This window comes from Aquila chrysaetos, chromosome 19, assembly GCF_900496995.4.
Source record: "Aquila chrysaetos chrysaetos chromosome 19, bAquChr1.4, whole genome shotgun sequence".
NCBI lineage: Eukaryota > Metazoa > Chordata > Aves > Accipitriformes > Accipitridae > Aquila > Aquila chrysaetos.
This window is the reverse complement of record NC_044022.1, coordinates 7,966,166-7,993,969: the sequence shown is the minus strand read 5'-3', so window position 1 is coordinate 7,993,969 and position 27,804 is coordinate 7,966,166. Positions and strand designations below refer to the sequence as shown.

Genomic DNA, 27,804 nt, shown 5'->3' with positions numbered 1-27,804 from the left:
TAATGACTACCTGTGGATTCTATAATTCTAAATGTTATTACTCTGCATCAAAACAGATAAGTTGCAAAAGCCAAACCCCAAAACCACAGGACCAGATACAGTCCAACAACACTACTAAATTGTACATCTTGAATAGCATTCTAACCCAAGTACTGTGGAATGGGAACACCATCTAATTGCAATAGCAGCAGCCCAAAACATTCCTATCTTTTTCCAGTACCTGTTTCTTTTATTTTAAGAAATACAATGTTAAAAGAATGTTAGAATTACCATGTCAACCAGTTCAAAGTTAAAGGGGCCAAAAATTCAACATTAATGCAAGAGGCATAAAATCCCACTGTGCACCTCCACCATACTTGTTACTTTTTTTTTTTTTTTTTAAATATCCAGCTAGATCCATTTTATTTCAATTTATGCCCACTGTGTCTTGTCCTCTCCATCATTCACCATTGTGAAGAACCTGGCTCTATCTTCTTGATCACCTCCTCCTAGGCACTGGAAGGATGCTATTAGGTCTTCTAGAAACTGCCTCTTCTCCAGGTTTAACAAGCCCAAATCCCTCAGGCTCTCTTCACACAGCAAGTGTTCCAGCTCCCAACCATCTTGGTGGCTCTCCACTGAACTCACTCCAGCTTGTCGATGCCTTTCTTGTACTGGAGAGTCCAAGACCGGAAGTGGTGTTCTAGATATGGTCTAAAGAATGCCAAGTTAAGGGGAATAATCCTCTTCCTTCACTCAATCTACTGTTAATACAGCCCAGGATACTTCACACTCTTTGCAGCAAGGGCACACTGCTAACTTACATTCAGGTTGCTGTCCACCAAAACCCTAAGATCCCTTTCCATAGAACTGTTCCTCAGACAGTATTGCTGCAAGGAATTCTTCCTTTGCAGGTGTAGAACTTTGCATTTGTTTTTAGAATTTCACGAGGTTCCTGTTGTCCCATTCCTCCAGCCTATCTAGGTCTCTCCAAATGTCAGCTCTGTGTATCAACTAGTTCCCCTCAATTTGGTGTTGTCTGCAAACTTGAGAAGTGAACCTTGCCACCTCCTCTGGTTCACTGGTAAAGATATTAAACAGGACAGGTCCCAGGACAGACCTCTACAGTACTCCACTTTTGCTGGCCTCCAGGTCAAGTATGATTCATTAACCATTACCTTCTGAGGCTGATCATTCAACCATTTTTTCACTCATCTTGTCCACCCATCCAGACTGTATGTCGTGGTTTAACCCCAGCCGGCAACTAAGCACCACACAGCTGCTCACTCACTCCCCCCACCCAGTGGGATGGGGGAGAGAATCAGAAAAAAACCCTAAAACTAATTGGTTGAGATAAAGACAGTTTAATAGAACAGAAAAAGAAGAAAACAATAATAATGGTAATAATAATAAAAATTAGAATATACAAAACAAGTGATACACAATGCAATTGCCTACCACTCACTGACCAATGCCCAGTTAGTCCCTGAGCAGCATTCCCTGGCCAGCATTCCCCACCCCCCGCCCCCACTTTATATACTGGACATGACATCACACGGTATGGAATACCCCTTTGGCCAGTTTGGGTCAGCTGCCCTGGCTGTGTCCCCTCCCAACTTCTTGTGCCCCTCCAGCCTTCTTGCTGGCTGGGCATGAGAAGCTGAAAAATCCTTGGCTTAGTTTAAACACTACTTAGCAACAACTGAAAACATCAGTGTGTTATCAACATTCTTCTCATACTAAATCCAAGACATAACACTGTACCAGCTACTAGAAAGAAAATTAACTCTATCCCAGCTGAAACCAGGACACTATAGTATCTTAACTTGGAGGCAAGCATATTGTGAGACAGTGCTGAAGGCCTCACAAAAATTTTTGTAAATGGCTCCCACTGTTCTCCCCTTACCCACAAATCCACAAGAAAGCCAAGAGGTCTGTAAGCACAGCATTCTCCAAGCATAAAATTAAGAACTGTACTATAAACCATGTGACCAAGAGTTAACATAATAGTACACACTAACAAAAACTGTGGAAGTTATGAAAGCAGAAAAGCAGCTACTCAGTATTTGAAATCTCTCACTGTTAGATATATAAATAGGACACAACTGTGAGAAAAGTAGTATTTTAGACACCATAAATTATTCCTTCTGCAAGCTGTCATAAAAAGTAGAAGCAACTTTTGATGCAGGAGTGAACAGGTCATAAAGCCAGTTACATCTTGAATCAAAGAGCCACTAACGGTAACTGTAATATATTCACATTAAACCTCTTTGGAATAACTAAAAAATATATCCATTCTTATAAGTTAAATTTCACAAAAGTAAGCTACATGAAAATGAAGAGGAGCTCCCATTTAAAAGGAGCACCTTGAAGAGTAAATGCTTGTACCTGACACGGATCATGTGCAAAGTGATTAGAAGCTCACAGTAAACACATACATCACTTACTAAAAACACGCAAGCAACAATAAAAAGGCCCCAGAAAAGCCAACCTGATTAAAAACATTGGAGAAAGCTATTTTAGGTAGAAAAGCATCTTTTTAAAAGTGGATGTTGCTCCTAAATAGTGAAAATGGGGTGGAGGAGGCCTCCCCATAAACTTTAGCTAGTTAACTAGGAATTGTGAAAAAGGAGAGCAAAAATAAGTTTTAAAACCAACTTTTTAGTAACTCTCTCAATTCATAATTAAAACCTGTTCCAAGAACAAGCATGAAGATAAGAAAGAATCAGTAGGGTAAATATGTGATTGAGACATAAAGGAAGAGCTAAAATAACAGTACCAGAAAAGCTACATTGATTTTTTTTTTTTTTTTTTTTTTCCCTGATGCTAGCTATAGAAGAGCTGATGGAAGCTGCCGCAACAGAGTCTTTCTCCAGAGGGGTAGAACAGAGAAAGCATTTTAAGCAATCAGCAGCAGAAGATAATCTAGATAAAGCCATTAACAAGTCATCAGCATCAGACAGTATTTACCCCAAATTTCCAAACAAAGTAAAATATGAAACTGATGATCTAACAGCTGTGGTGGGAAATTTATTCCTTAAAACTACACTATAAGACAGCAATGACAGAGTCAAATATTTTATCATTTAAACAAAAAATTAGCTTTCTGGGAGCAGTCAGGGAATTTTGGTACAGATATGTCAGGCCTGCACCACAGCAAACAGTTTAAACTATAACAAAACCAGCAAGACTAAGCATATGGATAAATATATGGGAAGAGTCAACAACTTTTGTAGAGGGAAGTCATTACTACTGGCAGTAGCTGAAGGATTGATAAGCAACTGCATAAGTGCGATTTTAGGGACAGAACCTATTTGATTTTTCAAGAAGTTTGGACAAGCTACCTAACAAAAGGTAAGGAATCTCCTAAACAAACTGTGCTAACACAGGACAAAAGGGAAGGTCCTCAGAAAATTAAATAACTCGTTAAAACAAAGCAAAGCAAGAGCAGAAGCAGTTTTTCATATGAGAGATTTTGCCAGTAGAGTTCCTCAAGCGTCAACGTGGCTCAGCACATCCAAGATCTAGAAAGCTAGTTTAAAAAAAAAAAAAAAAGTCAAAAGGCTTACTAATTATACAAAATTATTTGGTGTAATCAAAAATAAATCTGATCAAAAGGTATAAATGATTGAAGGATAAAATTCCATGTGAATGCAAAAGAAAGCACATAGAAAAAGAAATTACACAGGATGAATGATACCAATTCTGTTACTAGTCCAGGGAGCAGGGGGAATGGAATCATCACATGGTTCTCTGAATAAATCAGCTAAAATCCCAGTAGTGATCAAAAAGACAAATCTAAGGCTAGGATTATCAGGAAATGATGAAAGAATAAAAAAAGAAGAAAAACACTGTGCCACTAGTGTACCCACATTTTTGAATAATCTGTACAAAATTCTCATCATTCTTCTTCAACATCTTAAAAATGTGAATGCAGAGCCAGAAAAGATACAGAGAAGACAAAGAATATTACAGGCATGGATTAGCTTCTAGATACAGAACAAATAAACCGAACAGAGCAACACGACAGAAACAGTTAAGCTAACTAGGTTTACTGTTCCTAGCTCTGAACCTACAATCAAAAGAATCAGTAAACTTTAAAAAGTTGCAGTCTCAGAATGAGAACATTAACTTCTACTAATTACCAAAACCAATTCAACTGGAAATGCCAAAAAAGAAATTATTAGATTGGACATGTCTCCCAGTTTAGTGATACAGCAAAACAAACTGGATTGATGTGCTCAGAGGAAAGGTTAAAGTTTAAGTCCACAGAGCAGAAAGCCAGAGAAAGTGAACCCTCAAAGTATGCGTGTGGCAGGAGGCAAGAAAAGCACAGCTTTCTCCTAATGGTGACATTACAACTTTCAAAAGTTTATAAACAAATATTTTCATTTATTTCATGCCAACTCAAGAGTTTTGCTAACATCATTTACAAAATGGCATTGCCTGGTATACATCATGAGTTGCACTGTGTCAAATACACTAATAGCTCCATGGACAACAAAACCGTAGCATGTGTCTTTTCAAGTTACTAACAAGAGAGTTTAATACACAACTGATTCTAACCACAGCTTGGGACTTGTTAGGCAGGACTATTTTTTTAAATATAGATAACTTGAAAAAGTAATTTGAATACTGATATTTAATAAAGACGTACAAGATAAAGCACAATTTTAATGAAAACAGCATAATAAGGCAGCCAAGCAAATAATACGAGAAATTAAGTGTATTTGCACACTTCTGCTCAAAGTGCAAGTCTTTCCCATTTTCTAATGCTTACATATTAATACAGCTGAAAAATAGTTCTTGCAGCTGGTATGTTGGTATCTTTATTGCTACACAGCAGGGTAGTAGTCTCTTGCAAAGGTAGACTTCTAGTAGTAAATAGCTGTCAACAAGTCTATGCATGACTGAAGCCAAATTACAAATACTAAAGGAACGTGTTTTTGAACTTAATGCCAGCAAAATATCATGTATCTAATCCATGAAAGAATTACAGACCTCAAGACTGCTATTATTTTATTATCCATACCATTTACTACTTGGTCTGCTCCACAGCTTGCTTTGAACTCACTAATCAATGGTACTTACCATTAGTACTTTACCAATAACAAATCTCTACGTATATATAATAGGAAACATTTTTATATTTATATTACCTATGTATTTTATTACATCTGCAAAAATTATAAATACCTAGAAATGTTACTAGCAAAATTAAATATGCCTTTATTAGCAAGCAATTGGTTAAGTCCTCTGAAATCTCTGCATCTAATTTTTACAGTTGCTCATCAAGTGTGGGTCTTTTTTGTCAATGAGAAGAGATATGAATGACTGGAACTGCTTCCTAAGAGTAAAACTAGGAGTAAAAGCCCTTGCATAAAAAAAATAAAATAAAAAAACCCCAATTCACACACCACATAAACACTAACTTGCCCCCCCCCCAATTCCATGACACAAGTACAACCCCTATTTCATATTCTATGCTCTGCATAAGAAAGGTCTTGCTCGGTCCTAAGCACACACAACACAACACGACAGCATCAATGCTTCTGCTTGTCCTTTGGAATGACATGCAGCACCAATTTTGGCCATGTTTCTGCCATACCAGTTTAAAGCACTATAATTTTACTCATAATTAAAATGAAACCACCTATATATTAATCTTTATTTAAATTACTTAAGCTGCTAAAAGCTTAAGAAAACAATCTACACATTTATTTAAAGGTACTGAAAAAGGCATGTGCTATGAAAATTAATCTTTCCATAAAAGCTCTGTTACACAGAGAACAATTTCTTGTCTTCTAACACAGTAAGAGGAATTTGATCAAGAAACACCAGAGAATCCAGTATTAGTGATACAATACAGATATTTATATATATTCATTCTTCACTATTTAATCATAAGCACAAATTATTTTTATTTTTTTCCATCTCCTAGTGGTTTTGCATAGTGAGGAACAGGCTTAGAAAAATTACGAATCACTTCACAGATTCCAATTAAATCCATTAACTGTTGCTAGGAGAGTGAAGTAGAACAAGTGATCGTAAAAACAATGTAGGTTTGGGGTTTTTTTTAGCTACACACAAACCTAATAAGAATCACTGTACTTTCATAAATATTTTTATAGGTGATGTCTGGAAAGCCTGCAATTATTTGTGACTTTATGTGAAAAACTAGGAAATAGAATTTGACTGTCTGGTCTGAAAAAACAATCAAATGATTAAGATGAAAACCCAGATCAAGAGGAACGAAGAGTGCTGCTTTAATCCCCCCTGGGCACCACATTACTCACAAATTCCACGTTCCATATATTTAAGTATGGACTCCAAGTAAGGAACGATCACAGGCAAAAGATTTGAAGAAAGTATGACATGTAAGATTAATGATAAGTAATGAAGACTATGTGAATGGTCTGTGAATGGCCCGGCATAACACAGGATTAATGTGTCAGAGAACAGTATCTTCTCTCACAACTGCTACATGCCATCACATCACATAACAATGCTAATAAAATGTTAGTAATCATCAAGTCTTATCCTTTTTAAGATGCAGGCATCAAGTACAGACACACATGGACTGAGTAATTCAAGAAAAGCAAGAACTTTTAGTTTATCCCTGAAGTAAAAACATGAATGACACAGTAAAAACTTAGCAAATTTTTTTAGAAGCATGACAATACTTAAAAGTTTGAGGGAAAAAAACCCTGGCAATTTACTTCATTTATACATAGAAATTAAAAGCATTCTACAAATGAAGCAACTTCAAACGGTCAATACATTGTTAGGGGTGGGAAAGCGGTATCCCCAAATAAACACTCAAGGCCGTGCCATACCCAGCAGTATTCAAGGAAGGAGCACAACTGCCTTATAACCAAAAGCACCTCATTCAGACAGGTAGCACAAAACTTGCTCTGCTGGTGAAACACCAGTGAGCGTGACAGCTCCTACTACCCAGCGCTGGCCATTACTAAGCCGGGTCATAGTTTTGTCTCCTCTTTGATTAGAAGAAAGTATAGAAAGGAAAGCAATTAGCTGGGCTGAGCAGTAGCCTGAGCAATTTACTGATAATTATAAAGTACCAATTCTTATGGTCTCTACCTGCGCTTTAGATAAAATAGTCATTTTGATTACAATCTGTATGTATAATAGCATCTGAAAGCATTATTTAAATAAAGTTTAGCCCAGCTCTTTCACTGTAGTTTTGCTGTCTGGCATCTCTAACCTTACAGGTCACATGTCAATTAAGCAACCACTTATTAAATCCATTTTTTTTTGAAGTAATCTTCAATCAGGTTTTTCTAAGCTATTATTTTTTCCACTTCAAAAGATTTAACACCAGAGATCAGAAGCTTTGGGATGCCACTCCCACATCAGTTAGCAATGTCCATTTTTTATAATGATTTGGAAGACCAGAAAGGAACTTCCTAAGTACAATTATGAATTTGGAGGAATACCAAACTACAGAAAGTTAGGTACAATGTGCCTGCTCATAATACCTGTTGTGATCCTAGTTTTTCTCAGGTATGAATGTCATCAACTCAGTTCCATTCAAACATCAATGGATTGTGCCAACCATGATGCAAGCATTTGATGTCCCAGTTAAAGGGCTTTTTACCACCCTTGTGAGGAACCAGTTTTGGCAGAAAACTGAATTCAAAAGCCCATCTCTCTCTCCTTCCCCTCCTCCCCACCAATACACACTAAAAGGTGAAATATTTATTTCTTATAAAACCAAGCAAATCCAATCACAAAATAAAATTAAATTTCAGAGGTTTTAAAATAAGCAGTACCAAATGAGGGGTTTTTTTAACCTCTAGGTATCTGCTTAGAGAAAAGAGTAAATTATTAATCCAGGCTTGATTTCAATGAAATGTCAAGTCAAACGGAGCTTACAAAGAAATTACAGCAATATTTTTCCATATCCTGTTCATGAAATAAAACCAATTTAGCATTTTAATTAGTAAAAACCTTTAAAGAAAGCTTTAAAAGTTGGTATTAGGCAATGCAAATTACAGTCCTTGCAATTTTATTCATTAATTATTCCAAACCTGTTAATTACCCCCATAGCTAATGTTATGTCTAAATATTAATTCCTTAAAAGAAAATGTCTTCAAGCTAGTCATTAAAGCTTCTACTGAGGGAAGCCCAAGCTATCTTTACTACGGCAGCTAAAAATCCCTAATGCATTACAGAAGGCAACTAAACAGAATGTATATGAATACTTTCAGTGTCAACACAAAGTAACTGTTAAAAAATAACATTCCTTTCCAATTAATATTTTGTGCATATTTTCTTTATTTATATTTAACATTCTGCACCTATTTACTAAGATACACAAGTGCTTGTTATTCATTCTACCATAAAAGAAGTTTGAAGTTTATGGTTCTCTATACATTCTGACCTGTAAATCACATAATGCTACATTTTGGTTGGTACAGCAATATCTGTACAAATTAGTTGCAAGAATTTTTAAAAAGATAATTGCTTTGGTTACCTGTGCATGGACAACTTGAAGCACATATTCTGGCTCTTTAAAATGTTATTAAGCTATACTACTTTCTGTAGAAAGAAAACAATTCCATTGTCTCTAACTCACTTTTCATAGTTATTTTTTAGTTTCAGAATAGGATACTGCTCTTCATTCTTCCTCAAATAAATGCTTGTTTTAAATCAAAGCGCACAAAGAGAGACTGGAAGTTCAAAGCAGGAAGAAGGTGGCTGAGGATGCTCTTTAGAGGCAAGAGGAAGGCAACATAAAAGCAAACTGGAAGAAAGAATTAGAAAATTCTTATCTGGGAAGAGAGAACAGTAGGACAGAAGTTCCAGTGGACCATTGTCCCACTCTACACTACACAACAGTACCAACATAAGGTTCAGATATTTATTTTCTTATCTTTATTTTGACAGGATTGTGGTATGAATAGATAACAGAGTTGAGAAAGAGATGACAAGCTATTCCTCGGTGTTACATTTTTTTTTCCTCTCAATGTAAACACTACTGCCTTTGGTTTAGCTTCATATTAATTTCTCTTTAGATACCCAACACTCTAAATGCTTGGGAAAACTCAGTAAAAGTTACTAGAAAAGTGTAGTTAAACAGCTGGCACAGAGTAGTTCAACTACAATAACAAAAAAAGCCTACTATCAGAACCAGAGGAACTTGCCAAAAAACGAAGCATTACTCTCCGGCTTGCACAACAGACAATCTACTGTAAGGCATATTTTATACCATCTCACACTACTACTGCTGAATTAAATCTATTTGTTCTTAAAAACTCCTTGTCTTCTCAAGTGCTTATGGCTCCCCATATTTAATAGCGATGAGCTTAATGTTAGTTCTCCTAAACGTATGAAACTTGAATAGGGTTAGGCAAGGGCTCTAACCAAGAAACAGGGTGTTCATCAAAATACTATATTTAAAAGAAGTCTCTCCAGTGTTAGGGTGAGAAGCTATAACCATCACCAGTGTATAAGCTGGCAGCAGCTGTGAATGGCTATTTAGGTCCCATGCGTAAATAGCTTTGTTCTAGAAGCATGGAGAATGTTAAATGACAGCATCAAATTAAACAGAAGTTTTTTGGACCTTGGCCTCTTTTTGAGCAAGGCTGTGGGAATGGAGGAGGACAGACATCAGTGCACTATGTTTCCAACGCTAGAGAAGGAAAATGCCATCCCTTCCTATATGCTTTCCACTGTCCAGTGTTTCTAGTTCTTTGCATCCACAACTATAAACAATATTACGTAGCACTTAAATTAGGAAGATTTTCTAAGAAGGCAGGAGAAGTGAAAGGTAAATCAGTTTAATTAATAAGCTTAGCTTGTAATAGTACATCTTTGGATAAGGATTAATTGCTATCAACATAACAGAAAAACAAGCTATTTTAAAAATAGATTTTGGCCATTAGGCTCTTAAAAAGTGAATATAAACACTCATGCTAGAAATGCAGGTCATTTTATATTTTCAAGGCACAGCATCTCAATGAAGTGTGGGTCACAGTTACCTTGGGCATATTAATATCTTTAGATTAATCTCAGCCCAGCCTGACATTAAATATTTATCTGAAACTTCTTGTTACAAACCAGCTTTTCAATAAAAACGAAAAGTAATCATAGCTGTTAGCACGAAAAGTTGATATTAAAAGCTATAATATTATAAACACTTATATTTTGTTAAATGCTTTCATAACATCTCTTTTTTATAAATGGGTTGCCCATGATTAAACATACAAAGCTACAGTCTATACATTCAGGCTTGCTTTGGTCATTCCATAAAACAAGTGGCCAATTAATGCTGGTAGTCAAAGACAACCTTGGAGGAATTAATTTCACAAAATAGTATATGCTTGTCATCAGGAGATGTGAGGTAACGCATCCCTCTGAGCATAGGAAGGAGCAGGAGGCCAATCCTGCAAAGATTTCTAAATGCCTTTAAAGTCTTTACTCCAGGAGACATAACAAAGTTGTATGCCTAATTCATCTTGCTTTTAAATGGTCAAGAAAATGGGATAAGGTAGAAATTTAGGCTGGTGGGGAAGACGGGAATGATGCTTCTCAAAGGTTGGAGGATGTAAACTTCCATCTTGGACACTTTTAGGGAGTGAGTTTTACTGCAGCGCTTGATTGCTTACTCTTGAAATACACAGGTACCTTCCACTGATGAAGAATCCTTTTTCCTTCTGTTCTTCCTCTTTGTGTTCACAAAAACGGATCATACCGTTTTTTCCTCCACTGTTCTAAAAGGTAGCAAACAGCTGTAGTATCAGAATAAGTTGCTAACATGAAAGAGAGGTTAAAAGGAAATCCTACCACCACTTAATTTTGCATGCTAACACCAATAGTGTTATAAATTAAAAAGCGTAGATTAAAAAGCCATCTTCTTAAGACTATTTGCTTACAACCAGAAATTAAGAGCAGAAACAAGGTTCCAATACTCTATTCAAAGTAACAGCAAGTTGAAAGATAGTGCCTGCATAGTAGATTCAAATGGAGCTACCCGTGCCTAAGTGTTCCGAAGTCAAACACGGCCCTGAATTGAAAAAGTGACTACCAAGAAGTTGCACCAGTAATGAAACTGGCTAAGCTGTATGCCCGGCCCCCAGCAGAGTGGACCGCAAGGAAGATGAATTACGCAGAGGGCTCAGCACGCTCGGGGAAGGGATTGCACTTAATGCCCCGGAATGTGCCTCGGCAGAATGCCCGTGTCCGGCACCGCTGGCTGGAATCCAAGCAGATCCATTACCTTCCCTTTATACATCAGCTTACCACATGCCTCGCTGACACCACAGATATGCCTTTCCTCCTCCCCTTTATTTTTAACTTTTGTATCTTTAACACAACTGAGATACATACTTCAGGCTATACCATTAAGGAGGATTTTAAGCCCAGTTTAGCACGTGGTAAATTATTGCGTTATCTTTCCAACTCTAATCTAATACTGTTTTTAAAGCAGGCAAATTAAACTAATGACAAAGTTCACACAGATGCTTACATGAGTTACACTGAACCAACTGTACTTTGAATACCAAGTTATCTGTGTGTGAACCTTTTAAATGCTCCATAAAAACAATTATTTTGACTCATAAAACCAATTCTTTTTACTCTAAACCTCAGAAAAAACTTAGTCCTTCAGGAAGTTCTTGGCAAACTGAGAGGACAGAGAAAAGCTGATGGTACATTTCCTTTCAAAATTGATTTGTTTTTTCTACAGTTGTGAGTATTTGCTGTATCCACTTATATCCAAATCTGGCTGAGAAATAGCATACCTTTGAAATTCTGTGCTCCTCTCACTCTGGCCCTAAAAGAATCATATTTTTATCACAGATAAACAATACCATGAGAATCTAAATATTTTTTAGAAAAAAAAAAAAAAAGTCTCCAGAAAGCTTTTTCTTTTTATAAATTGGCCTTATATATATACTTAATATGAAACTGGTTTTAAGTCCTGAAGTAGCTGGACTAGCAGGAAAAGAAGATCACAGTTTCAGTACATCCGAGAATTTTTGTTGTTGTTGCTCAACTTAAAAAAAAAAATAATCAACCGAGACCACCTAATAAATTGGTTGATAAGACACCTGTGATATGAAAGATGCAGACTGAGCTCTGTGTTATGCTCTATCCGAATCATGTATTTGAGCCCAAATATTTCATATCCCAACCTGAAATTCTGAAACATTACCTCTCCTCTCTCTTCTTGTCTTAGGCAGTAGAAATCTTCCTAATATTGTCAAAACAGACATATTCCTATGTTGTAGACTACAACCTGCTTGGTTTTCAGTGGGGAAAAAAAATTAATTGAAAAAAACCTCTGCCAGTTCTCCAGCAAACTTACTACTACAAGGAAGTCTGAAGCATTCTGTACTCAAATGCAGATGCTCAGGATTTCCTAGCATAGTTATTACGCTCAAGTGTGGCCTTGTTACTTTTAACACAAGGCCGCTAAAATTCTACACCAAACTTGGCATTATGAACACAGCTATTCCCATACTGATAAGGAGAAGAATTGGAGAAAAACTAATTGCAAGACTACACCCCCACAAAAAAGAGGGGGGAGCTTTTACTCCCCCACCAAAACTCAACCCAGAATTCATGGCTCAGGCAACAAACATTTTTATTTGTTTTGCTGCAGTGCATGAGAACCCTGTCATTAACAATGATCTCAAAATACAAGACACTGTACAAAAACAACAGACACAAAGATAATCCAAGGTTAAATTTGCTAGATAAATTATTTCCATGTAATGAGAATTTCCCCCCCCCCCCCCCCCTTTTTTTTTTTTTTTTTTTTTTTTAAACTTAGAATTTTCTCAAGTTTCTTCTGTGTGGGAAGTGATCTTTTCCCCCTTTCCATCTGGAGGAACTTGAAGGTCACTAGCCCTCAACTTAACAAATCAAGAAAATAAGCCATAGGGAGCAAACTTATAGTATAAGGAAAGGAGATAGGATATGAAATGGATAACCAACTAGGAATTCCACAAGATTAAAGCAGCCATCATTTTTTACAGCCCTTTTTCTATTATTAAAGGAGGCTTGTTTTCCACTGTGGTAGGTAGTGCAACTTGGCACTTCAGTAAAGTTTCTCACCTCGAGATTTAACAAACGCCACGAAAGAACTCGTCAAGACTCTTGCTACTCTTCATTCTCAACTCAAGGGTATGTATACATCGATCCTGCCACTTAGTTTCATCATGAATACTAGCAAAGCATTTGATATCATTGAAGTCTCATTATTGTTCATAATACTGAGAAAGTATCTCAGCTTTCACTGAAAAAGTTCTAGCCCTTACAATTCAGAAGTTTCAAGCCTGGAGGTTCAAAACCAATAAAAAGAAACCACATGATCTTAAATAAAAACCTTACATTTTCAGCCAGTTCAATTTTAAGGCTTGATTTATGATTTCTGAACACATGATGACTACATCACTCTACGATGAAGTTCAACTTAGTCTCTTGTCAAAGTATTGTTTCACCATTAACAGGTCGGTTATGCACTAGGTAAATTGCTTATAAATATATATCACAGCAATTTAATTTCTTTGAATGTCAGACATTTCATGGACACTTATTTTATGAATAATGGAAAATTAATTATGCTATGGTATATACTTATTGCATAAAATAACATTTTTCTCAGACAACTACAATAACACAGGGTGCTTTACTGAGTGGCTTATGCATATGCCAGTTCCAAAAATATAGTAGAGCAAACTCTGGAGGATAGCAGAACCACTTTCTCCTGCCCTGCTTTCCCTACTATAGAAGTATTATATTAAATAGAAAGATTGCAGGACCAAAACTGAATAAAGGACATTTTTACTGCAAAAGCAGAACTACTGGTTTTATGAACTGCCTATAGGGGAAGTGTCTCACATTCAGCAAAGTATCTGAAGATGAAAAATTATTCAGCTGATGTATAGGCACGAGTGTTGCTAGCATGTTAGCTTCAAACTCTTATGAAACTATTCATGGACTCTGCTCTTTGCAAGGTATGGCCTCTAGGACCAATACCCTATCCACGATCAAAAGCACATCAATATTGTCTCATGGCTACCTCAACATCATCAATAACTCATTATCCAGCTATTCAGAATTTACTGACAGAGAAGACACATTCTACAGCTTGGTGTTGTGACCAAAAGGTTGTGTAATTTTCCCAGTTACAGCAGCTGTCTAATAAAGGATATTGCCTCTATCTACTTTACTTTGCCAAACACATTCACAGGGACACTAAATGGGCTACAAGCGTCCCTCAAGCATGCAGTGATGGGAAATTTAACAATCTCCAAGTCTGAAGGGGCAAAATAACAGCCCAGTTAGGACCTCCAGGATGACAAGGAACACTGTACGCATGAAGTGTAACACACTTCAAAGAACTGCAAGCAACTTTTAAATCCACTTGCAGTGGTCTAGTCAGATCAACTGGGTATTTCTGATGGCCAGAAGCAGATGTACATAACATGAATTTATAGAGGTGACACACAATCACACACACTCTACTGGACCATACGGAAGGGTCTGATTCCATCATATTAACACCACATCCAGAGTTTAATCCCTACACAGCCTGGCCTAGAGCCACTGTGTCTACTTCCCATTACCCGCCACCTTCCAACTCTGTATTCAAAGCCGAGCCCAGCCCAGCCCTTCTGCTTCAGCAATGGAGGGAGCAGAAGCAAGCATTGCTTCCTCCTGGCAAGAGGCAGTGCACAGCAGTCCCACACGTGGAGTCTGCTGGTCCTCGAAGCGATGGAGGGAGAGTGACTTAACCCGCAGGCTACGCGAAGGACCCTCTGTACAACTTCATCCTGCAGCATCTGCCGCCAAGAATGAGTCCTGCAGGGAAGACTCCCAGACCCCCACAAAGATCTATTAGGGGACAAAGAAGCAAGAAAGATGCCCCGTTACTCCCACAACTAGAGTCTCACAAATCCTTCCCGAAAAGCATGCAGCCATGTGATGACTCTCAGGATAATCACTCCCTGTTTGCTGTCAGTATGAGTACTCTGCAATACTGGAAGTGGTACCTCCTACCACCGCCACAGAGCATGAGTCTACAGTGCAAAGAAAAAGCTATCTGCAGCGGAACATTAGGTACTGCTTTAAGAGTTTTACACCAAGGAATCTGACTACGAATAACTATTTCTGACAATGCATCTTGATCACATTGCTGTCATTTCAAGAAGCAGTACTGTTGAGGGACCACTTCATCACAAATTATAAAATGAGGTACCCGTGACAAACATTCATTAAACAGATGGCATATTAACAGATGAAAGTGCATTATTTTTTATAATCTTCACATAAAGAATCCCATATTTATTGCTATACAAAGTCTGCTCGATTAACACATGCAACATTTCTGGTGCACCTAAAACTTTAGAATTTTCTTTATATTTTTCACTTCTGAGGCTGAAGAGAAGTGAGAACATAAATGTTAAAATTAAAGAATAACAATGCAACACCATTTGGCAATGTGACACTGTCAGTTTTCCAAGTTTAACAGCAGCTGGGAAAAAAGTATGTCAGCAATTTCCTACAATGTTTTTCTGGGAGATTGAGTAGGAACATTCCATACAACAGGCATATTCAGAATAAAAGAAAACACTGTGTTCTAGGAAAAGTAATTTTATACACTTTGCACTCTATTGGCCATGATGGTTCTTCAGCTAAGCTGAAAATTTAAAGTTTTAACAGATTTTTTTAAAAATCCAGAAACATAAGACTTGCTTTAGGTTTTACTGGTTTTGTTTTCCATGTTGAGTCCTTCCCATAGGTCACAGCCTAAATGCTGTTACTTATGACTTTTAGGTCTTTAGTACTCTTCTCAGGAAAGTTGCTGGAGAGAGCTCAAGAAAGACAAGCACAAATTTCTTTACAGAAGTGCTTAACCACAGCCCTATGTGAAAAAATGAACAATTATTTTTTCCCAGAAAGAGAAATACTGCGGCAGTAACACACACATGCAATAACCACCAAGCTATAAAAACAAACTCCAGCTCCGATATAATACAGAAACTGACTTACTTTGAATGGCAAACTACAATACACATTTTAACTGCATACCACAAAATAGAACATGTTTAGCTATTATAAATTAATCCCAACATATTTTAGGATTTTGTTGAGAAGCTTCCGTATGGGAAGGTCTAGCTACATCGAACTTAAATGAAAAGAGTTTGCAGAGCTTAAAAAAATTGTCACTTAAGTAAAGAAAAAATAGCAGCATGCAGTGCCAGATAATCTGGTGGAGGGTTAGAAGAAAATAATTTCGGAAATTATAAGTCACAGCACAAGAAAAGCATCTGTACATTGTAGAGCTCACCCAACTGAGCTCAAACAAATGGAATCTGCATATTGTTTAAGTACCTCTATTTCCATCACTCAGTTGGTTCTCACATGCTTATAAACTCCCTGGCCTAACTACAGGATTTCTGTAGAATCAGAATATGAAAAACTATGTTCCTCTGACTGCAAACTTACTAAAACATGTCCACATTTCTAAAGAGCTGCTGTAACCGCACCATTAAACTCCCCCCCCGCCCCAAACCTCTTCCTCTAAATTACATTAGTGACACAAAAATTTCAGCAAGACAAACCAGATCTTGCACTTGTCTGAAGTACTGAAAAAAACATTTTCTCTGATCTATTCATGTTAGCACCAAAACTCTTTTTTTTTTTTTTTTTTTTTTCTTCTTTTTTTAAAACAAACAACTCCCCAGGATGTTCTATTGTGGACACAACTCACTGCAAAATGTAGAAAAGCTACTCTTAAGTGGAGATGGATCTCATGAAGAACAGTTATGCATTAAGAACCAGAAGTCTATCTAATGTGAACAGCTAAATCAAGTATCAATTCTCCTCATTTGTTCCCTATTGAAAAGTACAGATTTTATATTAATGCTTTGCATTAGACAAAGGCATCTAAATTGCTCTGGGAAACCGTGATTTTAAATTGATGCACGTTTTGTATTGTTTTTTTCATCTTCTCAAGTTTACAATGTTTATTCCTGCTGTTTCACATCATCAGCAGAAGTCTGTCATTTTTTACTTATTCCCAAATACAGCAGTGATACTACTGTATTCCCGTATGCCTAAGACCATCAAGTGTATTTTTCAGTACAAAAGGGTGCCAGATGTTTTATCAATCAGCTTTACTGCATTCCTAAGTAAGGACCATACTCTAATGCCTTCTCCTCAGGTAAATGAACAAGGGAAAACTTTCCATTTTGTGACAATTCCAGCCTACTGAGACCACTGTCACTTTGCATTCAAACATTTTAAGGTTATAAAGTAAAGGTAAAAAGCAGTATCTTAGTCTACATGCCAAGTATCATTTTGATTTTGCAGTTCCTTAAAAACCATCAAATTACCAGACAAGTCCACAGTTGCATCAAAATGAACCTTGAGAGAGCTGGTATGGAAGCTGTACTGCAGCCCCAAACCAATTTTTCTGTTGGTTATGGCATTAAGCTCTGGTGTCTTCTAATTCTGAAAGTTTTAGAAAAGGAGAAGCAGACTGTCAAATAATGCGGTCAATACGTAACCATTGAGACTTTGGTACTGAAAAATAAAGTTCATTTTGGCAACTTTGTGAGAGAATAGAATACTATTACCAAGTCCATTTCACCATGGTGAGCAACACAACAGCACGGAACTTTCCACTTTTCTCCTTAGCAAGATTTCACATCAGTGTGCGCACGCAGTCACATTCAAAGCCCGGCCTGACTTGTCAGCACACAGCCATCTGCCTCTTACAGGGCCACCAAAAGGAGCCTTTGATGGAACTTCAGGCAAAATCCATCCTTTAAATTCTGGGCATATCTGACAATTTAGATTAGAAAATTTCAAAATAAATCCCATAGCTTCATTATTAACACAGTATTATATTTATTTTTTTTTATTATTGCATTCACACAGCCTGTATTTGAAGTATATTTTATACATACATATATATATGCTTACTTATATATATAAAGTATAAATTTACATTATAAATATATATGTATATAGCTTTATATGAAGTTCAATGTGTTTTATGTTAATATTGCATTATAACTTGTTAATAGATTATTAATGGCAGTATCTCCAATAATAGGCATTATCAAAGAAAATGCCTACTTTTAAAAAAAGAAAGATTAATAAAAAAAAGATTTCTGGATACATTGATTTCCTTCATGTAAATTTTTCATCTATGCTAGTTTGCAGTTTTTGGAGGCAGACGAAGGAGTTTGCTGATTTGGCGAAAGAGCGGGGAAGGTATCAGTGCTGATAAGATAATATTTATTAGCTACATCTGCTATAACTGCTTTTTATAGACTCCATCAGTGCAAGACAGTTACTCTTGAAATTTCTCCTACCCTGAAAGGGACACTACCTTAAATCCTGTTTGGTGCTTAAAGCTGACAAAACTCCCTTGCCTTCTCTTTCAGTTCATTGTGTAATAAAAACTTTCAGGAGCAGCAGTAAGGAGATACAGTATTCTGAATAGTAAGAAGACATGTATTCCGAATGAGCACTTCACACAGTTTTATCTGTCATTTATCTTTGATGATTATTTTGGCTAGTGTCTTTCTGGAATATTAGTCAGACAAAATTAAGTCTAGTTAAGTAACCTTACAATAAGAACCACAGTAAAAAGAAAATTAGACAACATTACATGTACCAAAATTTAGTGACCTAAAAATCAGGAGATGGAATAGCCCTAATGCTATTGTTAACAGCTATCACCAGTGAAGACCATGTAAGTTTCTCCACAGCACAAATTAAACTAGATTCCCAGTTATTTCTTCTTTTTCTGGCTACCTTATGTTTCCAAGATGCTGACCCACTTGTTAGGAATAGCCATATTTAGCCAGCCACAGTCTTCACACAAAGGTCTGCAAGGAAGTATAATACAGAGCTCTCTCACACTAATCCAGCAAACACATGTGAAAAACAGTACAAACCAGCATCAACAGGAGAAGAGATGCTCCTGCTTGTACACAACAGATCATTTCTTACAAAAAAAGGATAATTATCACTATGTTCAAAGTTTTTAAAAAAACAAAACCACCACAGTTGCCATCTAAGAAAGAAGATAACAAATAAACATTGTAATATCTATTTTTAAACCATCTAGAGTATTTACTGGAGGAAAAGTCCTGTATCCCCAGTAAATAAATATTAGTTTCTCCTCTGGGATCTTTGTTAAAAATCAGAATATTATTTTGTGCAATTCTTTCTATTCAAAAGAGTACCTTTTTTATTTTCAGGCAAGCTATTTTCTTATCTGCTTATGTTTGTCCACTAACATAAACAGCCAAATACTCTCAAACACTAACCTTTTATTACATTGCAATTAAAACAGTAGCTAAAACCACAACAAAACCATGCAGCTTAACTCACTCCATCTGTCCACATGTATCAAAGCACCTAGAAAGAATGTTAGTCAGATTTTATTTAATCACTGAAGTCATATAGCAAGACTGAATTCAAGTAAGAGGTGACAGATCAGATGAAAGATAGTTAAATTTTAACCTCGACCCCTAAGATTATGTTTGACATCATGTTGTTTTAGTATCAGTGAAGACACCTGCACAAAGAATCTCCATGCTCACAGAGAAGGGAATAAATGTAAATATTTTCAAAGCCAAAAACTTCAGGATATAAATACCTCACATTCAAAAAGCTGAAAAGGATACCATATATTTAAAGTTGAGAAACAAATGCACATCCATAAGTAATATTTAAGTCTATAATTAATTATAACATCATGGTCCTACAGATTCCATACTCTCTATACCACATTCTATTTTAGGCACACAACATGACAATGTCTCTATGTTACTAATGCCGAGAATGATGTTTGTGATATATTTAATATCTCAGTTATTGATTTAGACTGCTTGGTGGATACCTGATACATACAGTATTTCCATAACACAGTGAAATACAGAATTAAACAAGAGGTAGCTAAGGTTACCCTGGTTGGCTGCACAAGAGGAACAGTTTCAGAAAGACTGAAGTATATTTAAGGAAAAGAAAAAAGATTACGGTAGGCTGAGCTGGCAATCTAATTCCAAAGAACTCTTCTTGCAGGGGAGATTCATATTTATTGATGCTTAAAAACTGGAGGAATGTTGTTTTAAAATGCATTTTTTTAAACACATACTATTTTCATAATGCTTTCGGACTATTAACTGAAACTCATTCATTCTAGATTAATTAGGAGGCAACAATGTTATTAAGGCATTTAAATACACAGAACCAAACCAATTACATTGTAGTACTTGAGTTTACTTCTAGATGCATGGCCAAGAAAAAAACTTAATAGGAGTATACTCACATGATACACCGGACGTAGAAAGCATATGCATGAATTGTGTTAAACTTTCTCTTATGTAGCCATAGACTATTGATATCTCAGTCACGTAATAAAAAATTGACTACTTGTTTCCTGTTCAAAACCAGGAAGTATTTAGTGCATTTACCTACAAACTTGACTGCCTTGTCACGATCTAAGACAACATTTTTTTATAACATTTGTCAAGACAGTAAAGATAGAAGTAAAGATACAGCAGAAAATAAACCACGAAGTTGGCAGAAGGATGCTACCACGTGCTGACAAGAGCACTGCCTGCAGCTCACTGCACCTCAGTAAGGAGCCTCTCCAGCGCTGGGCACTGCTGTAAAGAAACATCACGGGTTCAAAGCACCATGAATCAAACTGGCCTCCCCTCGAAGGCTGCCAGTTTTTCACATTCTTCAGTGGGAAGAAGATTTAAAGGCACCATCTTGCAAACGGTTCAAGGACCCAACCTGAAGATGCAGTAAGGAATCCTCTAACACCTTTCCAACCATGCTACTACCAGAACAGAAATCTAAGGCTGTGCAGAGGACCACTGCCTGTCTCCGTGCACTGCGACCCGGTCCACGCCGTACAGCGGAATACATTCTGTCACACAGAGAGAACAACAGTCAGCAGCAAAGTAAGATGCAAAAAAGCCAAAGGACAACATTTTGAGGAAGGGACAAGGTATAGCAGGGAAGAGATTTTAAAAAAATACAATTAAAAAAAATAAATCCTTACTTAAAGATGCTCCGACCCACAACAGAAATGGTAACTAATGATTTTTCATGGCCTTGTTTTACTACATAGATTTTAAGCATTAATGATGTGACCATGTGGTCAGGTTTGCACCAGCTGATTTCAAATATGAGGCTTCTCTGAGGCCTGCAAGCTATCACCGAGTAGCATGTTTGATGTGGATTAAAAACATTTGCATTAAGTTTCAAAAGCCTGTTAAAGCATTATGCTGCAGACTCTTATTTTATACACACTTAATTTTACTTTGTGAGTATCCTAGTAATCTATTATATGTGCTGTTACATTTGCATTCTCAATTAATTTCTGATAGAATAAAGACTCAGAGATAAACAATTTAAAATATTACTTAGGACACAAAAATCTATTCTAGGATTTTTGATCCAACAAAAGCAGGCAATTTTTTTCTTTTTATGATGGAGTAAGCACAAGAATCTTCCTGTATATTCCTCAGATTAGACTGTACATATTCTTTCTGTTTTATTTTAGAACCACATTCCTCCCTCCAGGCGATTCCATACATCATTACAAATCCTTATGCAATTTTATCCTGGGTTCTATATTTATTAGGACACCTCATCTTAATAGCAACGTTCTTCCCTCAGCATGAACCAGACTTTTAAAACAGATCGCAAAGAAACTCCCCCAAAAATTCTCATTCTAACAAAATTTGCCAATGTCTCACAATTTAAAGCACTTACATGAAACTTACAGATTAAACAACAGTTCCTACAAAGAAATAAACTATTTTTTTTTCCATCTGGTGACCGAATTCAAATGCCACATACATACTTTTTATCTGTCAAGATCAAATCCTTCACATGCAGTTATTATGCACAGCTTACCTTCCTAAATAACATCATCTATTACAAAAAAATAATCAGAAATATAGTGAGTGAGAAGTGTAAGCATAACTTCAGTCACAAAGTGGTCCTGGATACGAAGGATGTGTAAAAAACCATTAAAATCACGGAGCTACGCACTTCTTCCCTCCACTGCTCTGAATAAATGACTTCAAATTATTTAAACAAAATGCTGGTTTTGACATGCATACAACATTTGTTTTGGAAGCATATGTATTTTACACATGTTTATACCAGACGTTACCAATCAAGTAGAAATACACTAAACAGGTAACATGCTTATAGTAGACATTATTTTGCAAATCATCTATTGATTTGGGTTGGAAATTTTACCTGAGTGAAAACCATGCACAATATATCAGAACTTGTCTGAAACAACTGTATCTCAGCACTCATCTCTTTGGAGACACAGTGCACATCTCAAAGCCCTCAGATAGGGCTTCAGAACTTTTTAAACCATTGTCATCAGCTTCTAAGTCTGGGAGTCCAGAGACTTCTACTAAAGCCCTGATAAACTTAAGAGTTATATTTCATTTAAGCACTCTCCCTAGATTATCCTATGAACAGTGGCACTGAGTTCTCCATAGCTCTAGGATTTGTAAAGAGGCCCTCCAAGCGTATTGTTTTGCCTTCTCCACAGTGGCAGAACCAAGGGGGTCCTCCCTGAAAAAACTGGTGTTCGGGGAATCCTTCACAGTATTCTGGTTTCTTTAAACAGTATAAGGCAGTAGTTCCAAAATAAATTTTTGAGGTGGTTACACATGTAGCCCCAGAAAACTAAACTAAGCTCTAGTTTTAATCATTAGAAGTATTTTACTCCCAGTTGCTTGGAATAACAGTTTTCATATCATTGTGACAGACAAAGTCACCACTACCATGTGTGGCCATCTTTGCTTCTCTTAAGAATTGTTAACATTGCAAAAACTGGAAAACGGTGAAACATTCAATGCAGTTTGAAGTCAAATAAAAAATTTAACACAGTCCAAAAGAGGACTGTTTCAATAAACACATTTTAAATAAAATGAGAATTTCAGAAGTATCAGACACTAAAAAAAATTAAAATGGCACAAATGGTTTGTTAACCATTGTTATAAGCATTATCTTAGTATTTTCAGTCTGATCAAACACAATGTATGTATCTGTTTAAGACCTCCAGGACAGGAATCCAGTCTCTTACCTGGAAGAATTGTAGCACATTGCTGACACAACACAAGCAGTAGTAGAAAAGGTAAGAGAACCAATTAGACTACAATTGTGTAACAGAAAGTATTAAGAACAGACAAAAAAATTGCTGTAAGTTGTGTTTTCCTCTTCACCTCAGGTAAGCAGTATCAAATATTTAAGTACCAACTAATACTCCAACAACCCTAGAAAAAGAATGACGAAACAAAATCATGTTTATCAGCAAACAGACAAGATTTTGCACATTTATAGCTTCATATATGTGCCAGTAACAATTCCAGTCAGTTTCATTTGGAAAACAGTGACTTAGACTCAGCACAAAATGTGACACGCTGCAGGGATGGCAACTTTTCAAGGGTGAATCGAATTATATTCTTCTTTCTGAAGCTAGTGACTAAACATGTCTGTAAAAAACTCAGCAGGGGCAGGAGAAGCTGTCTCTGGTAGCCTGCTGCTTCTCAGAGTTTTCTTATCATTTGCAGTTTGTGTGCGTACTACATCGATGCTACAGTCCCTTGGCAAGTTCCAAACTTAGTTGGAGTGGGGAGGCCAGAGTCTTGCCTCTCACAAAGTGCTACAGCGTCCCAATGTGTGCCACTCCAAATTCACTTGTACACTCTTTGGCAATCACATACTTGATTCTTGACCCTGATAAAGGTAACCTAACTGACTGCAAAGCCGACTCATGATGAACAGCACACTTTAACCAAAGAATTCTAACAGCATTAGGCCATATAATGCCACATCAGTATTGCAAACTGCAAGCTCTGAGATAATAAAGACACAGTAGACAATACTGCAAGTCGACCAAGGCTACAAATCATATACCATCGTGTCATTTGAATTAGTACTAAAGAAGAAAAACAGCCAGTATAGTATCACTGTAGTATGTAATGCAGCATGTACATTTTTGACCTGGCTGTTGTGGTTAGGATAACAGAAGAAACACTTTTAGTGAAATTCAGCATAAATGCCTGTTCTAAGTTACACTGGTAGAACAAAAGATCTTACTCCCCTGGCCCCCTTCTTTCCCCTCCTCCTTTATACAAGCTGACTAGCTCATTTCATTTAAAAAAATTGACCTAGGTTTTCCCAGCACAGGCTATATCTGGTCTAGGATATTGTCAATGTAACTTCACTGGTAAGTAACAAGTGCAGATAGAACTAAAACCTAGTATCTATAAAAAATTTAAAAAATATTATGTTAATTTTGCTACAAAAATCTTTATGCAGTAGAGATTTACAATTAGCACTAAGGACTTATTCCAATATATATTAGTTGTACGTTTCTAAACAGTAGGTCAGCAAATGAAGATAGAGAATGAAAATAACTTCATAAATCACTTAGTGAAGCTCTAAAGAGATAGTATGAAAGATTACATCTGAGGTAATCTTACATTAAATAGAAAGTTTTATTATTAATATGCTACCCACTTAATGTAAGCTGTTAAACAGGTAAGTGGCAGTGAAAATGCTGATAAAAAACTGGGCCAAAAAAAGTTTAAAAAAAAAACCCCAACCTGAAAATTTATTGCCAGAATAAACAATTATATTAGAACACAGTAACCAAACATAAGCCACTACAAAATAAAACAGACACTATCCATACAACTCACAAAAGGGAAACAGATTAACTGACCCTGCAGGACCTTTGATTCTGCAAAGACTTGTAGACAGGCTGAATCTCATTCACTCTGAGCAGAAGTCAGAAGTGCCAACAACCAATATGAGCAGGATTAAACCCACTGCAGCAGCACGTGAGGACTAGAATTAAATAAAGATTTAAGAAACTAGGTACCAAAGGTATCAGTCTTTGATTTTAAAAAAATGAAAACCTTTAAAAAATAATAAAAAAAGAATAAATACTGAATTTGCAGAACTTTAGCTCCAATGTATTGTTTGCAAGCTTCAACTGTAAATTTTATCTCTGAAGTTGTCTAGAACAAGGTACAGCTGAAAAATTTGACTCGTCTGATAGAGACTAGTTTTATTGAGACTAATGGAAAAATCTAAATAGAGTTCTCAACTTCAACAACTTAAACTAAACAAACAGCAAGTATTTACAATGAAGATTTTGATTCTGCAACAAAGCTATTAATGGTTGTTACATCTTGCTTAGGACAAGAACGAGAATTCACTCAGTGGCTCAAATTATGCTTATACCAGAGTCCCATACACATATGAAATTGGTCTTAATGACAGGACTTTTTAAACAAAATGCAATGCTGCTGAAAAACAGCACATAACTAATCATAAAATCATATTCTTTTGGCTCTTTACAGTATGGAGATACACTGTCACTTTGTCAGCTTCACTTTGTTAAGTATTTTAAATAATTACCACCCATTTTGCAGCAATTCATTCTTATGATTCAACAGTAAAGACTATATTACCAAGGAAAACTAGGAAGCACTGTAGCATAATCTCAACTGCATTCTCAAGAGCAAATGCTAGGCCCTGTTGATGAGACAGAAGTATAAACATTTCCACTACATATTCCTTTATTACCAGAAAAATAATGAAAATTATGCTGTTTAATTTCAAATATTTGCCTCAACCTGTAATATTTCACATAACTATGCTGCAAACATTTCCACTACATAACATACTGCAACATGAACAAACAGTTCAGAATTGTTTGCCAACAGAGTCTCAAGCAAGGCTGCTTAAGATCAGTTATAATGAAAAGGAAAATAATAGAAAGTAAAATTATCCACTGCTAGAATGCGAAAAGCATCTCCATTTAACAGGATTGCACAACCTCCGAACTGAAAAAAGATTGCTTCAAAACATAAAATAAAGGTGATATACTTGTTTCAACACTCTGTTTTGCTTTTGAGTATTTCTCGTTTCTGGCAATGAGAAGCCATGAGTAGCATCTAAACTGCTTAAAAGATTCACAGAACGCTACTTTGGCTCTATCACTCTGTTGCTCATAGCTTTTACAATCCAGTTCCACTTTCAGTTTATTGGCCTTAGTGTTATGCTCTGCATGGCCAGTTCTTAGGTAGTTTTAAAAAGCTCAACACATTAATTGCAGCAACATGGAGTACAAGACATACAGAGAACTTTTGCCTGTAACTACAATAGCATCTCCAACAGTAGTTTTACTGGAAAACTGAAAAGTTTAAATTGAATAAACTACTTAACATTTGCAGAGTCCAGCCATTTACTGTCTCCAAAACCAAATCAATTAAATAAACTGTAGACTTTTGGAGTTCCCCCTGAGAATTAAAAAGTGTGCTTGTAGGACTATCCATGCATTACATGGAAGCTACTCCATGAACACATCAGCAACAGAACTAGATTGCTTCACTCAACACCCTTTAAAAGTGATTACTTCCTGCATTTAACACTTTTTATATGTACCTACATACACACCTACTTATGCAAGAGTTCCATACATATATGAAATTGGTCTTGATGACAGGACTTTTTAAACATAACACAAAGCTGCTGAAAAATGTCACATAACTAAACATAAAATCGTATTCTGTTGGCTCTTTACAACAAGGAGTTATGTTTCCAGTAGGATTTCTAGTGGAATAACGGATGCCTTCCTCAGTAGGAGCTGTATACAGAAAAAAGTTTGAACATGTGCTGTCCAAGGAATTGGGACTAATAGCTAATCTATTTAGAAACACGCTTATTAAAAAACTGGAGTTTCCTAAGAAGATGCAGCTTAGAAATTCTCCATGATTAAGACTGTACTATAAAAAAAAATAAATTTAAAAAATCTTTCTTTGTTCTTGACTCAAAAATAAAGGTTGCTTTTTATCTGCCTGCTGTTCAGCCTGTTTGGTATCTGTTAAGAGACAAGACATCAAAGCATACAAACTGTTGAATACTTCCAAAATTTCCTAGATGTAAGTAAAGTAATGGTACCGCAAGCATACACTGACCTCTTCCCCCCATCCCACCTAAACCCTCTGGCCTAAAAAACATTTAGGTTTTCCAGTCTTGAAATACCTAACCAACTCTAACTGACAGTAACTTCTTCTCTGAAGGAAGAATGGGAAAAAGTTCACTACCTCCATGAAAAGAATAAAGTTGGGAAGCATAACTGTATTTCGGAACTTGTGAAGTTTATTTTGTAAATAATGACTACCTGTCCTTGAACATAACCTTCTGAGTGCACACTGATGCTCCAAGGTAAACTAGCTTTTAACATCCATAGCACTCATTTTGAACATACTAAGAGGAAATCATCCCTTTATGTGTGATGCATTTCAGACAAAGTATGAGATATAAAAGCACCATTTTCGTGAAATACTCTTTTTTAAGGGGAAGAAAGGTGCACGACTATCTAACAGCACCTGACGTGTAGACGAGGCATCGTGGAAGGAAGACAAGCTCTCAAAGTTACCGGCCAAACGAGGAGCTCAGTGCAGGCCGTGCGCTTCTGCAAACCGCACAGCTCCGCCGGGCTGCGCGACCGGGGCTGTCAAGCGGAGGGGGCGGGGGGGGGGGGGGGGGAACGCTCGGCGCTAAGGCAAACGCTGCCTTCTTCCACTGAAGAAGACGGCAAAGTTCCCGTCAGCGAGGTGAGAGGCAGGGTTAGCTGAAGTGACACACTGCTGATCCCGGCTGCCGCGGTGGGCGCTCCCCGCAGCCGGGTGCTGCCTGACGGCGCTGAGGCGGACGAGGTCTGACCGCCACGGACCCCGGCCCGCCCGCAGGCCGCTCCTCCGCGCCCGC

General features: G+C 36.8%; 1 protein-coding gene and 1 long non-coding RNA gene across 6 annotated transcripts in view; both read right to left on the bottom strand.

Annotated features, from left to right (window-relative positions):
• The window catches only part of MICU2 (mitochondrial calcium uptake 2), a 151,298-nt gene that overhangs the window by 123,078 nt on the left and 416 nt on the right, over positions 1 to 27,804 (bottom strand). The window lies entirely within an intron of this gene.
• On the bottom strand, positions 1,766 to 26,321 carry LOC121232436. Its single transcript, XR_005930863.1, has 3 exons — positions 24,367 to 26,321; positions 14,339 to 14,351; positions 1,766 to 1,790 (listed from the first exon to the last, which is right to left on the bottom strand). It is a non-coding gene; the product is annotated as an uncharacterized LOC121232436 (long non-coding RNA).